This window comes from Panthera onca, chromosome D1 (genome assembly GCF_046562875.1).
Source record: "Panthera onca isolate mPanOnc1 chromosome D1, mPanOnc1 haplotype 2, whole genome shotgun sequence".
NCBI lineage: Eukaryota > Metazoa > Chordata > Mammalia > Carnivora > Felidae > Panthera > Panthera onca.
This window is the reverse complement of record NC_138348.1, coordinates 94,731,943-94,746,645: the sequence shown is the minus strand read 5'-3', so window position 1 is coordinate 94,746,645 and position 14,703 is coordinate 94,731,943. Positions and strand designations below refer to the sequence as shown.

Here is a 14,703-nt window from a genome sequence, read left to right as displayed (position 1 = left end):
ATGCGGAAGAGTTTGAATTTCAGTTTATCAGTCAGTCAACAAACATGTACTGAGATCCCATGGACATTGTGTTTTATATACAAAGAAGATTCACCTCCGTGGGAGACGCTGTAGGTTCTGGAACCAGGGAGAGGTGTGCAGAGTGGTATTTGAGGCAACTATTTCTTGCTACTCGGGGCGGGGGGGGGGGTTGGGGAGAGAAACCCAGTGGGGAGGTAGAGGCCAAGCCTTGCACTGTTTTTCCAGTGGTCTGACTGGAAATGGTCTTAGCCACCACCGTTTAAGGGAAGATGGCACTTTTTTTTTTTTTTTTTTTTTGCTGGCCATGTCCCCTTCTGAGCTCCCTGAAAAATGTAGTCCGAAGTTGATGGGGCAAGCTCTTGAAATTAGCGCCTGCATGGCTCCCTAAACACCCTGGCCATAGCTGGTTGTAGAGATTGTTCATAATTCTCGGACCTGCTGGATTACCGTAAAAGTAAGAAATTAGAGCCACATCTGGCAGAATGGCATCCTGTCCTCCTTTTCTGGAGGGACAAGGGGCAAATGAGTAGGTGTGGATGGCTGACTGTAGGCTGTCTTTCCAGGGGACACAGAAGCATTTCTCTGCTGCTCTCTCCCCAGAGTGCCCTCCTTGTCATTATTTGTGCCACCACTTTCCCTCGGCTGGCCGGCTGGCCGTTCTGTCCCCTCTTCTGTGCAACGTCCACACCCTGCTTAGAGACCTTTCAGCTTGGAGCCTCGGGGTTTCTGCTGTGCTACACATGTGACCTCAAGTGGTACCTCTCACTGATTCTGCCCGGCCTGGTAGGTCCGGTTGTCCCTCTGGTGGTGCCAGCCTAGCTGGTGTGTGGGTTGGCAGGTAATGGTGTCATTGGTATACTTATCTTGATTCTTCAGCCCTTTCCTCTGAGCTTTGGAGAGAGTCTTGCTTCCGGTTTCAGCCCCATTTCCAGGGGAGCGGGTTGATGTGTGCATCCAAACCCCTGTGCACACCCTGCCGTGTATGAGAAGCCCAGGGAGTGTGGGAGAGGGAAACTTCGTTCTTTCCTTAACACAAAGACAATAAACACAAATGCAGAGGAGACCTGTGCTTTGTCAGCAGATTAAGTAAGGAATCAGTGCCAGATATAAACCAGTGAAAATCTCTACCAGACCCATAAATCCTTGGGGGCGGGGACTGTGTCTTAACTTTGTGCCAGGTTTTCTGCTAAGCGTCTTAAATGCAAAATCACAATTAATCCTCGCAAGAAAACCCCCAGGTGGGTTTTACGGCCGAGGAGCCTGAAGTTCAGAGATTAACTTGCTCCAGGTCTAACAGAAGCAAGGGGGAGATTTGAACCATGTTCTTCTGATTCTAGAGCCTGAGTTCTTCACAGCCACGCTGTACCGTGTCTCCAGGGCCTGGACATCGTTGGCTCTGGAGTGTTTGAGGAAGCAAACGCGTGCGGGGGAGAGTATAAGAGAAGGGAGGAATGAGGTCAGGAGGACGGGACGGCCTCTGAGGAGAATGCTGTAGCGGTCGTGGGCAAGCGCTGCCGTGGGCGAGGCCCGTGCTGACCGGCGTGGCAAACCGGTCCGTGAGAAGCAGCCAGCCTTTGGCTGTAGACGCGGCTTCCAGATTCGAATTATTTGTGGAAACAGAGGTGGAGATGGAGCCCCCCGGGCTGCTTCACCCTGGCCAAGGCCCTCTGTGGGAGTTGGCATTTTAAGAGTTTCCATGGCGGTTACGTGCTCAGGGGGCCCCCGTGATGTGTCAGGCAGGAGACAGAGGTGATCTTGGGGCAGATGAGCAGGTGAGGATTTGGCCCTGTGTGGTTAGTTTCTCTCGAGTACTCTCTATCCAACCAGTTGCTAGGTTGGTCACTGATAATTGCTTCTAGGGTAACGCTGTTTTCCATTAAGGCGTCTGAATGGCTAAGCTGCCAGGGGGGAATTTCCTTCCTGACCTCGGTGTGCGAGCCTCTGGGCCCTGGAGCAGGTGTTCAGATACCGAACCAAGCTGGCCTGAGAGCCCGACGTGGTTGCCGGGTTGCGGTGCGTACAAGAGCTTGCTACAGCCTGAGGGCTCTTTCTGGAGCTTTTGCCCTCTTGGGATTCTCTCCTCTGTAGCCCACGTTGGTGTGGTGATGCGCCAGGGGGCTGCCGTACCTGGTGCGAAGGAAGATACAGCTTTTGGGGTATCTTGTGGGGGGTAAGGGGATGGTCTGTGAGTTCTGGCGCTGTGACTTCGGGGCCTGCGGAATCTTCCTCCTCTCCGAGGAGATGGCAGAGCTTCCATCCGGGGGTGCAAGAACTGAAAATCAAACGCGGGCCTTCAGATGGGAGAGGGGGGAGACAGGGTGGAGACGCTTCGGGCTGCAGCAAAGAGCCGTCAGGCAGTGGCTGGCCACCCCCTGTGGCACCGGCAACAGCCGCGGTCCCCTTCTAAAAAGAGTCCCGGTGTCAAATACTCTCCTCTGTTTTCCAGACACCACGTGTCTGGATTTCCAATTCAGATAATACAGTCCAGAATCATCCGCGCGACGTGGCTGTGCCTCAGCTAATCAGGTCAGCGGTGGAAGACGAGAGGGATGAAGAAATCCGTGGCTTTTCCGTCGGAGCCCCGATACATCTTGTTGATTCGATGGCATAAAGGCCTTCTTTCTGCATCCTTTGTACATACTTTGTTGAGGCTCTGGTTGCTCAACCCTGCTTTTTATCTCATCTAGATAAAGAAATACGGCGATAGGCACATCACGGTGGCAGATCTGGGTTATGGGCAGGAACTCAGGCCTCTGACCTCAAGGCTGGGCCAGTTTCTAACCTATCACTTCTCTGGGGCTTCTTCATTCTTTGAAAGATCTCCTCATGTCAGCATATCTCTGAAGTGTTGCCTGGCCCCAGCCTCGTGCCTCTCACCTACTCAGTCCGACCACAGAGGTTTTTAGTCTTTGCTGCTTCTTGGTTAGCAGATTGAGTCAGGAAATGAGGGGGCTGAGTGAGGGAACGAAAAACAAACAGCGACCCACTTGGTTTTTTCCCCTTTCTTCTTACAACTATGGAAAAAGGATTTCCTTTGGGGCCCAGGGAGGGAAAGGGGAACATGGTAACCCTGGCGTTATTTGGCCCAACAATTAGGACAATATAGAAAGACATGGCGGGCGGTTAGTTTAGCAGCACGTTTGTGAGTCTCTCCAAGGGGTCTTCCAGCTTGTCTTAAAAGAAAATTTTACGTCATAAAAGTCAGTGCATATTGTGTGTGTAATAAAATAGCTAGCCAATGTAAAAATTTGGGGTAATAGGCAAGAGGAAAATACAGCTCATTCTACTGTGCTAACCCAACTGTAGGTAACATATTTCATGTATTATCACTCACTATTTTTTCTCCAGCAGGTTTCCTTTTTTTTTTTTTTTTTAATTTTTTAATGTTTAACTGTTTTTGAGAGAGAGAGAGAGTGTGTGTGAGTGGAGGAGGGGCAGACAGAGAGGGAGACAGAATCTGAAGCAGGCTCCAGGCTCTGAGCTGTCAGTGGGGCTCGAAATCACAAACTGCGAGATCGTGACCTGAGCCAAAGTGGGACACCTAACCAACTGAACCACCCAGGCGCCCCTCAGGTTTCCTTTTTAAGTGATAGACTTTTCTTTTTCACTCGCTCTTCTGTATCTTGTCCCTGTAGAAGGTACGGTCGAACGTAAGTCTGTAGGTTGAGGACAGGTATGTCTGTGAAATAAGGGGGGAAGAAAAGAATTTCTAAAGCACCATTTCTGGAGGAGCCATCAGGATGAGACGCTTCTCCAAAGTGGGGGTGAGAGCCCGCTCATCAGAGATGCCACTCAGCCTTGTCCTCATGTTTTGCATAACCAAGCTTGTGCGTTAGTGCCAGTCTGACCCCGCAGAGCCATCGGCCTTGGTCTGGCAAGCGTTTGTTTTCTAGCTGGGTCATTACACTCTGGAGTTCTTCCTGACCTTTTGTTTCCTTCTCAGGAATGACAGTAATAAAGGTTACGCTGTACAGGGCGGAGCTTCTCCAGGGAACAGTTTGCCCTTCGCGTGGGTGACAACATGTGTTTTCCTTTGTCCATAACAAACCACATCTTCCTGATATGTGAAGATCTCAGAGAAAGATAGAGAGAGAGAGAGAGAGAGACCTCAGAAAAGAAGATTGTACCACTTCTCTTGGTTCCTTCTTTCTAAGTTTCAAGGCCCACTACTGAGAAAGTTCTTCCTGAGATCTGTGAAATCCTCTCTAGTACAGTTCAAACTCATTTTCTCTAGTTTTGTCCTCCGTGAAGACGAGAGCCTGACTGGTCATCATCCTTTGAGAATATTCCTTCAGAGACTTATTCTTAGTAGTAACTTGTGCTGTGGCTTGTAGATTCTGCGGGAAGCCCTAGGTTTGTACTGATGATTCCTTGGACCTCACCGCTGCTGGCGGGCCCCACAGACTCGTGGGAGGAATTGACAGCCACTCGTGTTAGAAGACCAGGGTAGAAAGTGGCCCGCCCATTCAGGAAGTTCCTAGTGACGCTGAAAGATTCCTCTCCCTCAAGTCCTTCTCTATGCTCCAATTGGTTCCTTAAATGCCCCTATCAGTTGGCACGCTTTTCGTTTGTAGTTAGAGAGAGTAGGCTGAGAAATCAGATAACTCAGGAGACCTAACTCTCACAGTTCAAACATTTATGGAACACTTATAGGGAATCAGGTGCTGTGCTATGTGTTTGGGATACAGGGGACAACACAAATGGCCCTTCCATTGAGAAGCTCACAGGGCTGCTCTCTTTGAAGAGAGCAACGTGAAAAAGATAATTTCAGTAGATTATGGAATTCAGACTACAGCATAAAATATATATATGTGTGCATGTATATATACACACGTATATGTATGTATATATGTATATATATGTGTGTGTATATGCGTGTGTATGTATGTATACGTGTGTATGTATATGCATATACATGCGTATATATACGTATATGTGTGTATATATACATGTATGTGTGTATGTACATGTGTGTGCATGTATGTATATATACACATGTGTGTATACATATATGTGTGTGTGTATATACACATAAATGTGTGTGTGTGTGTGTGTGTGTGTGTGTGTGTGTATAGGTCTGAGGAAAAAGTCTGCTGGGAGGGAGAGGAGAGGAGGATCCTGGGACCTAGATTGCACCACTGTGCTGCCTGACTTCTGTCATACTCGGCTGACACCTGTTAGTACCTGCAGTTCTTCTGTACCTCTCCTAGAGAATCTAGTCTTCACGGTGGGGATTTGTGTGGTCATTTCACCTTTGAACAAATAGAACTTTGAACTTCATGGCCAAGGCCATGAAGCTGGTCAGTGGCAGAGATGGCTCTGGAGTATACAGGGTGTACTTGTGCACATGGACTGAGCCACTAAATGTTCAGCCCGCCGTGTGTCTGGGGAGCCCATTTTGCGTGGGATGGAACCCTATCTTTATCAGTGAACCCAGGAAGCACCGGCAGGCCTTGTCTGTTTTTCCTAGGATGACCGCCCTGGCCCCAGTCCAGGGGACCGTCCTCGGCAGCATGGGGTGTTGGCCACGGTTCCGCTCCTTTTCTCGCTGTGTGGTCCTGCGCTGGTTACTCAGTCAGTCTGGGTCTCAGTGTCTTTCTCATCTGTAAAATGGAAAATACACATTTCTCCTTCGTCCTGTACGACTGTTTAAGTTGATGAGTCTGAAGGCACGCTAATGTGATTACTAGTAAAAGTGAGAGTTTTTCCAATGGTCTGGGAGGCCTCTGAGTTTGCTCCTCTGGTTAGCGTAAGCTGGAACAGTGGCTTGTTACTTCTTTTATTAACTGTGAGACGTTGCTTTTCGGATCTACCGATAGGTGCCGTGCCGAAAATGAAGTTTTACAACTTGTGGGCTGCTCTTGTCTGTCTGTCTCTTTAGTGTCCATGTGCTTAGACTTCTGACTCCAGGCTTCCTATTTCTCCGTCTCCCTTTCCCTTCTCCCTCCCTCTTCTCTTCCTCCTCCTCCTAAATCTACACACTATCCTTGGGCTGTTTTGTCCACTCTGGGCTTAACTATTTCTATGTGATGATGACTCGCACACTATCTCAGACCTCTTCTTTTTCTTGAGCCCCAGGCTCATACCTCCAAATGACTGATGGACATTCTTCAGAACTCAGCTGTTGGTTGTACTCGAACTGGCCCTCTTTCCCCCCCAGCCCGTTTCCTCTCCCTTGGTCCCTTGCATTGGGGATTGGTATGGGTCAGCCTTCCGAGGCCTCGATACCCTGGGAGAGAGTGCTCTTCAAGTCTGTCTTCCCGATTCCACCACTGTTGCTCCTTCCCAGGCCACCATCTTCACGTGTCCTAACTGGTCCTTAAATATGTTCTGCCAGGGTCCTCCTCCCTGGCCTCTCTACTGGCAGAGAAGCCCTGTCCTTTAATTCAGTAGCCGGACTAGTCTTCGTGACCTCACTTCCGCTCCCCTCCTGCTTCCTTCGCTGAGGCTACTCCCAGGACCTGCCTCCAGCTGAGTGACCTCCCCGCGCCTCGAGTGGGATGCTTTCTCGTATTTCCAGTTCTCCTCAGACACTGTTCCTTCAGCTGGAAATGCCCTCCTGTGGCTCTGACCCACCTTGCCAGCCTGCCCTTCTTCTCCTTTGGGTCTTTCCTCCAGGAAGTATTTCCAGACTCCGGTGTTTCTTACACGTTCCTGGTTTGTGATGATGTTCCTAAATTGTGATTCTCTGGTCACGTTGCATCCTTTACTGGGTCATAAGCAGTGAGGGCAGAGTTGGTTTTATTCAGTGTTTGTTTTAGTCAGTGCCTGCTGAGCTCTTTGCATGGAACATCGCAGGAGCTCAGTAAATAGGTATTTAGGGAACGAGTAAATAATCAAATGGATGAAGGACTGTACAGAAATTTGATTTTCACGGAATTCTAGCACAAATCATTTCACAAAGCGAGAAGTCATCTTGAAGCTGAATAATTGCCCCCTCATATGCCATTTTTTGTCAGTCTGGATTCTTACATAATGGCTCGTTTGCTTTAAGCCTGTTGGTTTCCTTCGTGCATTTCTTCCTCTGTGCGTGTGTCTTCCATCGGACTGTAGGTGCCCAGAGACCAGAGACTGCCATCCTTTAAGGGTGGTTTCTGTTTAGGGAGTCCAGTTTGGCATATTTAGATGGAGAGTAGTTGACTTTTCCCCAAACGAGGCTCCAGGATGCAAGAACACATTGGAAGCAACATTTTGGCCGATGGTCGACCCGGGGCCCAGGTACGGTCTGCAAATAGGAGTAACCGTTTTCCCGCCAAAGACCTGTGACAGCTTTGAAGGATGTTTTGATTTGGGGGAGCTGTGGTTGCCATGGTAACAGTACTTTTCCTGGCCTTCTGATTCCAGGTCAGGGCAACCGTTGTTCCTCTTGCAGGACAGAAGGATTTGGGAATACATATATCCTTCCTTTTTGCCCCCCTCCCCACCATTAATCCAACAGATACTCATCAACCACATGTTACACTCCAGGTGCTATTCTAGACACCAGAAACTGCAGTGAACAAAATCGTTTCTGCCCTTACAGTAGAGCTTGGATTCTACAGAGGGTAGAGAGACAGCAAACGGATTAACAATGCAACATTCATCCCTGTTTATTTGAAAGCAGGTTGCTTAGGGGGACCTGGGTGGCTCAGTCAGTTAAGTGTCCGACTTTGGCTCAGGCTACGATCTCACGGTTCGAGGGTTCGAGCCCCGCATCGGGCTCTGTACTGAGCGAGCAGAGCCTGCTTTAGATCCTCTGTTTCCTTCTCTCTCTGCCCCTCCGCCTCTGTTCTGTCTCTCTCTTTCACAAATAAACATTAAAAAAATTTTAAAAACAAATTCCTTCGGCACATCACCGCAAGAGAATTAGTCTGTTTTCTAGAACTGAGAAATCAGGAACTGTGAAAGTAATGTCTTCCACCCAGCTCCGAAGAGGGTGGGGTGCCGCATGGGGGTGCCGCTGCGGGGCCGAGCGTGGGAGCTGACTCCCCCCACCCCCACCACTGACAGCAGGGCTTCGTTTTTTTGGGTGTAGGCATTTTGGAATGCAGATGCATTGGCTGCTCCGACGTTTTCCAAGACCTGGGAGCCGGTGGTCTCAAGCAGGTTCTATCTCTGCAGCTGTCGGCAGCCCGGGTGGTGGTTCTGGTGTTTTCGCATTGACTCTTAGTGGAAGCCAGGAGCCCAAGGGCCACCAGGAGACATGGCCCTTGTTTGTGCAGTGTAGCGACAGCCTCAGAGACAGGCTCTGAATGCCATGTGTTGAGACACCACAGGGTGCAGAGTCTGAACTGGCCCCGGAGCCCAGGGAGGGGAGGTACGGGGGAGAGAGGGGACACTGTCACTTGCCACTGGAGCTTGCAGTCAGAGCAGCCGAGCACGGCGCCCTCGTGGACACAAGGGAAGACCATGTTGGCGAACGCAGTTTATCATAAGCTCTCAATTTGGGCAGCACTTTCTCCTTTTCAGAGTGGTTTACCAGGCCGTGGGCTCCAGGAAGGCAGCACAGCGTGCAATTATTCTCTGCATTTGCCCCAGCACGTACCGTAGTGCCTGGCACAGCCCCCAGTCACATGCTTAGGGCACGGGGATCCCCATTGCTTCAGTTGCTCCTGCATCCTATGGGGCAGCTGTAATGACTGTGTCCACTCGGTCCCCCTAAGGAAATGGAAACTCTGAACGTGCCCGCGTCCATACAGCTAAGTAATGATGGAATCCTGGCTCAGAAGGAGGTCGTCATGTCGCTTTTCTCTATACAGTACGATACATGTACATATCTTAACGTTCCACTGAGTTTTATGTATGTGTGCCGACAATGTGGGTAATTAAAATCCACAGGAAATGGAGAACAGGGACCAAGCATAAGCTGCTGTTTCAGCACACCTCTGTTTTGTTAAAGCAGCAGCTCCCGTGAAAAGCTGTGGTTGGGGGCGCCTGGATGGCTCAGTCTGTTGAGCGTCCGTCTTCGGCTCAGCTCATGATCTCGCGGTCTGTGAGTTCGAGCCCCGACTTGGGCTCTGTGCTGACAGCTCCGAGCCTGGAGCCTGCTTTGGGTTCTGTGTCTGCCTCTCTCCTGTTTCCCTGTTTGTGCTTGCTCTGTCTCTCAAAAATAAATAAATATTAAAAAACAAACAAAGAAACAAAACTCTGGCTGGATTTGCACCTCCTCCGCAGGACGCATGAAACATTCAGGCTGCCACGGTGAGGAACATCTGAATTCCGCATACCCTTATAGGCCAGCTGCTATGTGCTGGCCACCGAGCTTCGGCTGGCCTCTGCTGTTGAAGGATTTCGTCTAGCTTATTAATTGCCCATGCATTCGTTTGTTCAATTATTCGTTTTTTGTTGTTTTGGGGTAGGGGGGAGAATAAGGGCGGAGGGGTAGAGAGAGGGGGACAGAAGATCGGTAGCGGGCCCTGCGCTAAGTCTGACAGGAGCAAGCCCGACACGGGGCTCCAACTCCAGAACAGTGAGATAATGACCTGAGCCGAAGTCGGATGCTTAACCGACTGAGCCACCCGGGTGTCCCTCAACTATAAGTTTTTATTGAGCATCTATTAGGTGGTCGCCGCAACTCATACAAACAAGTGTAAAATCTCGAAATGTGGCAGGTGTATCCAAGGGGAGGGCAGCAGTAGCTGTTGCCTTCGGTTATCATGGTAACTGGCCAGACGTTACTGTGAAGGACATCAGCTGTCGGGTTCGATCCATCCACCTCAGGGAGACTTAGAGACTTGGCCTGCCCTGTTCTAGATGAGTCTAGGGTAAACCCAGCTGGAGCTGAGTGATGGAGCATCCGTAGTCACAGGTGGCTACTGATTGTGAATTTGAGAAAAGGACTGGGGACAGCTGATTAATAGAATGTGTTTCTACCTCTTCCAAGGCTGTTCACTTTTGCAAAATACTGTCGGTACTGTCCAGGCCGACAGTGTTCCTCCCTCACCAGTGTGGATGGCTTCCCAGCGGCTGTGTTTCCCTTTTACTCCAGTAGCAATTTCCATCCTGCTTCCACAGAGTAAAATTCCAGCCTGGGGCAAGTTTTCGGCCCTCACCCTGCTTTGCATCACTAATTTCCTCCTACATAAGGAGGGCATTATGATAACACCTACCTTGTAGGTTGGTTTGAAGATGAAATAATGAAGGTAAGGCATCCCTTAAAGCGCCTGGTTGCACAGTGGGTGCTCACTTTCTGATGACTTCTTTTTACTTCTCATCCCTTTAAACTGAAGGGAAAGAAGTGTTTGCATATTGGTGTCATTTTCATATTGGTGCCAAGCTTATCTGATCTGAAGGGCAGGCCCTGGGGCTTGTGGTTGTTTCTCATTGTGGCTCCTTTGCTGAGTCATTTGGGGTTGGCAGACCTGGAAAAACATAGTGGTCCAGAGGGTGGTTAGGGCTGCGTGTGATTAGCTAAGGCGCGGCGTGTATTGTCTCAGTGTTTGCTGGTGGACTTCTGGAACCCGATTCCCCATGTCACGGGAGAGGGCGGTGGGGGCGGGGGGCGAGGGGACAAGGAACCAGCTGAGGGGATGTTGCGCCTGTCTTGCCTGGTGCTGAATTTCCCGTGGTATGGCTTCATGAATCTTTGATTTCGGCTTAATCAGTACAGCCACCAGGCCCCGTGGAGAACTGTAAACGAATGCATTGTCTTCTGAGTTTGGAATGAGTGACATCCTTTGATATGAGGTGTAATTAGGAGAGAAGATGCTTTTGGTGCTAGGGGGAAGATGCAGAGTGAGAACTTTTAGAAAAATGAGAAGATCTTATAAAAAAGAGCCAAGGTAAGATTTAAAGACGGTCTTTGAGATCTGAGGCATTTGTGAGATTACGATTGGTTTTTTTGCACGCTCTGCAGTGTTTATTCTGTCATCTGTGAGACCGTATTTGTGAGAGCAGGTACATCTAATTCTTGTATTTTGAGAATAGTTTTACTTGTTATATCTGAATATTTCATGAGCACTTGTTCCTATATTGGTAAGAGGATTGTGATATGTTATATCCCCATCGACATCAACGACGAGTATTGTTTTGAATACGTACCGTGTTAACAGCTATATATAAATTTTAGGAGAATAAGAAAGCAAACGTTTAAGTCTGTTTTGTCACAGAAGATGGAGATACAGAATGAAAGGGAAAATATTTGATGAAACCCTAATCTACGTTTCCATTATGACGAGCTAGAGATTCATTAGGATGAATTATAATCAAAACAGAATTCACTAGAATCTTCTTCTGAATTCCCCTTCCAAGTTAAAAACACTCCAAATTAAAAATACTCGAAAGACCCTTCTGATTATATGCATTCACATTCAATCAGCCGTTTGTTCTGTGAACACTGTGTGAACAGTGGCCACACTAGTCACTCTGTACAACCCGGTGGGTCACGTCTTAGGCTCTGTGGTGATCTTCATGAACCCGAGTCCAAACTCTGACACTTTTTTATCAGTGTGACTTTAACATACTTACTTATTTATTTTTGCTTTCTTGAGACTCCTCACTTGCCCCTTTTATTATCTTTGTAACACCTTTGAAAATTACAGGGTTTTTTATTTTTTTATTGTATTATTATTATTATTTTTTGGTCTCTGTTGATGGATCGGTCTCATCTCTGCATCCCTCCGGCTAAACCACAAGGACGTGAGGTTGGTTCTTAAGAGCAGGGGCCCTGCCTACTCCCGTGTCACCAGTGGTTAGAACAGCACAGGTACCTGGTAATCACTCCCCAGCAGCACATGACATTGTACATTTTGTGGAACGAACAGCTATTCATAGTTACCCTTCTTATGAGTGGTAGCACCGAAGGGCTGAGGAAAAAAAAAAAAAAAAGGAAGATACTTTCTCTACACCCTCTGGGGGTTTACATTCCTGTACCTGGTGTCGTGGGCAGAACTCTGCTCTAAGAGTAGGCCAGCTTGAGTTTTATCTTCTATTTTTTTCGCCGTGCCATTAAATGCCTCTGTGGCTTTTTATGTGTCTCTTAACTTTGGCCTTCAGTTTCCTGGTCTGGGAGGGGAAAAAATTAGACTAGATCACCTCTTAGGCCCCTTCCTGTGTAAGGGTTGGTCCATGATCTTATTACAAGAATCACAGATTATGATAAAATGATAAGCTGGAAACAATCGCAGTAAAAAGAAGCAGGAATCAAAAAGAGTGTGCAGGAAGTGAGCCAGGAAGTCACGTGTGCCTCTGTGCCCGTGAATTGCCTTTCCGGGGATCTAAAACACACTTGTTCTCAGGTTGCTGTTCTCTCTCTCCTCCCCGCTGCCCAGCCAGTGCCACCTCACTGGTTCAGCCCGCCTGGTTCAGCCCACACAACTCCCTTCTCCGCCAGTCACTTAGCTTGCAAACTGATTTTCCTGGAGGATTTCCTTCATTAAAACCTTACTGAGCTTTGAGGCCGGCGGGGCCCTTGTGATGGTCTAGCACGCTCCGTTCATCTTACGGAGAAGCATAAGCAGAGCGAGAGGTTCAGAACGGCGACGCGATGCTCCTTCCTCTGTGTCCCGCCTGGTCGGTGACAGAGCAAGAGCTGGGCCCGGGGTTCTGAGCCCAGCTCCAGGGCTGTTGTTCTACTGGACCTGTGCTCTGTTTTCCCTGGTTTTATTTCTCACTCTTGGGAGCGTGACTTCGTGCACGACTCCAAGATGAGTGTTTACGGATGCCACGTGGAACCTGATGGTGGTGCCTTGAAATCTTCCCATAACCTGCCTTAGCAGCCTCCTGCTCGCACTCCAGGGATGAGGTCCTCGGAAGACTCGCTGTAGACTTCTCTTACTATTAGGCGAGGAAGGTGGGAGTGATGAACGAGTCAGGCATTTATTACTTGCTTCGCGTGTGTTTTGCCCCATGCCCGAGTGGTGGGGAATACCAGGGGAGAAGGGAGAAGTGCCTTCAGGTGTGGGCAGGCAGAGGCAGCAGGACATTCTAGATGGAGCAGGCTCCACGGAGGAGTTGGTATTTAAGACAAAGTATAGGGGCCCCTGGGTGGCTCAGTCGGTTGGACAACCGACTTCAGCTGAGGTCATGATCTCCCAGTCTGTGAGTTCGAGCCCCGCGTCGGGCTCTGTGCTGACAGCTCGGAGCCTGGAGCCTGCTTCGGATTCTGTGTCTCCCTCTTTCTCTGCCCCTCCCCCGCTCGTGCTCTGTCTCTCAAAAATAGATAAACATTAACAAATTTTTTTTAAATAAATAAAATTTCAGCTCAAATGCTTCCTCCTCTGTGAAGCTCACTCTGGAGTCCCATGGATCCCCAGGTGTTCTTTCTCTGCATGTAGGTAGTGTGCTTAGTATAGAAACCTTTCTATCCCACCCTCCACAAAGAGGTTAGCTAATTTTATGTAATCCCATAACTCTGTGAAATGTCTCTCTCTTCATTAGAGAGTAAACTCTTTAAGGACAGAATGTACTTTTTTTCTCTTTGATCTTTGTGTTCCCTCAAGTGGAGCCTGGCACATAGTAGGTGCTCCAGAAATGCTTGTTGAATGAGAGATGTGATTTCAGTAAGTACTATTAAAATTAAGCCAAGGGTAGGGGTGCCTGGGTGGCTCAGTTGGTTGAACGTTCAACTCTTGATTTCGGCTCAGGTCATGATCTCATGGTTCATGTGTTTGAGCCCCACGTCAGGCTCTGCACTGACAGGGAAAAGCCTGCTTGGGATTCTCTCCCTCCCTCTCTCTCTCTCTCTCTGCCCCTCCCCCACTTGTTTTATGTCTCTCTCTCTCAAAAGAAAATAGCCTTAAAAAATAGAACAAACAGAATGGAGTTGGAATAAAAAAGAATGTTATTTTCCTCAAATGCTAACTTTTAAGTGAGATAGTATTTGAAAAATGCTTATTTTAGGCATTCAGTACATGTCAGTTTCCCCTTTCTCTATGATACAGACTTTTGGTGATTCACACTTACCTTTACACTTTAAGCTTCATTCCTAACCGCACATTAAGATTCTTGAGAATACGGGCTAGTTTTTATACTTTGCTGCCGCTGCTTTCTGGCACAGTACTTGGCCCAGCCAAAGCTTGATTTCTCATCTTTTCTCTGTTTGCAGGTTGCCATTCAAAGTGTTCTTTGAATGAGTCTTGAGTGAATCATCTACTTTCTGGATCATCAAAATCTCTTTTGCGCTCTCCTCCGTGTGGGTGGATACCAGAGTTGAACTTGAAGAGAGTAAATTAGATATAGGGCAGGAGTGCCGAACGTTCTCGAGACAAAAATAAGTGATCTGGGGATTATTCAGCTTCGGTTTTCTTTCGTTCCGTATTCTGAATGAATCCAGTATCTGTTGCCTTCTTGCTGATGAAAAGTGCCCATGGGTGTATACCTTATGGGGAAGTTGTCAGAGTTCTTGGCACAGAAGATACAGTGTTCCATCCCGTGTGGAAAACGGCACCGAGGAAACCGATCAGGCTGTTACACACAGAGGTCCGGACTCCAGGTTCTGGTCAGTGCTATTTCTTCCCCAGGCCCCTGCGGGGCTCTTTGTTGAGTTGCTAAATGACCACCCAAGTTCTTGGTTAGGACTGTTTGTCTTTCTTCTAACTGGAAAAAAACCGACATAATGGTTTTACCCTAAACCAGTTTTTTCCTGAGGCTAAGGACAAATGAAGTTGGAGGAGGGATGGGGATCGGCGTGGAGAAGGGGAGGGGGAGACAGGGAAGCTGAAGGACTCTTTCTGGAAGAGTCTGCAGGTTGTCTGATAGCTTCAT

At 48.5% G+C, this 14,703-nt stretch overlaps 1 protein-coding gene across 7 annotated transcripts in view; it reads left to right on the top strand.

The window, feature by feature from the left end:
- Positions 1–14,703, top strand: part of GRAMD1B (GRAM domain containing 1B) — a 241,680-nt gene that overhangs the window by 77,361 nt on the left and 149,616 nt on the right. The gene's annotated exons all lie outside the window — the stretch shown is intronic.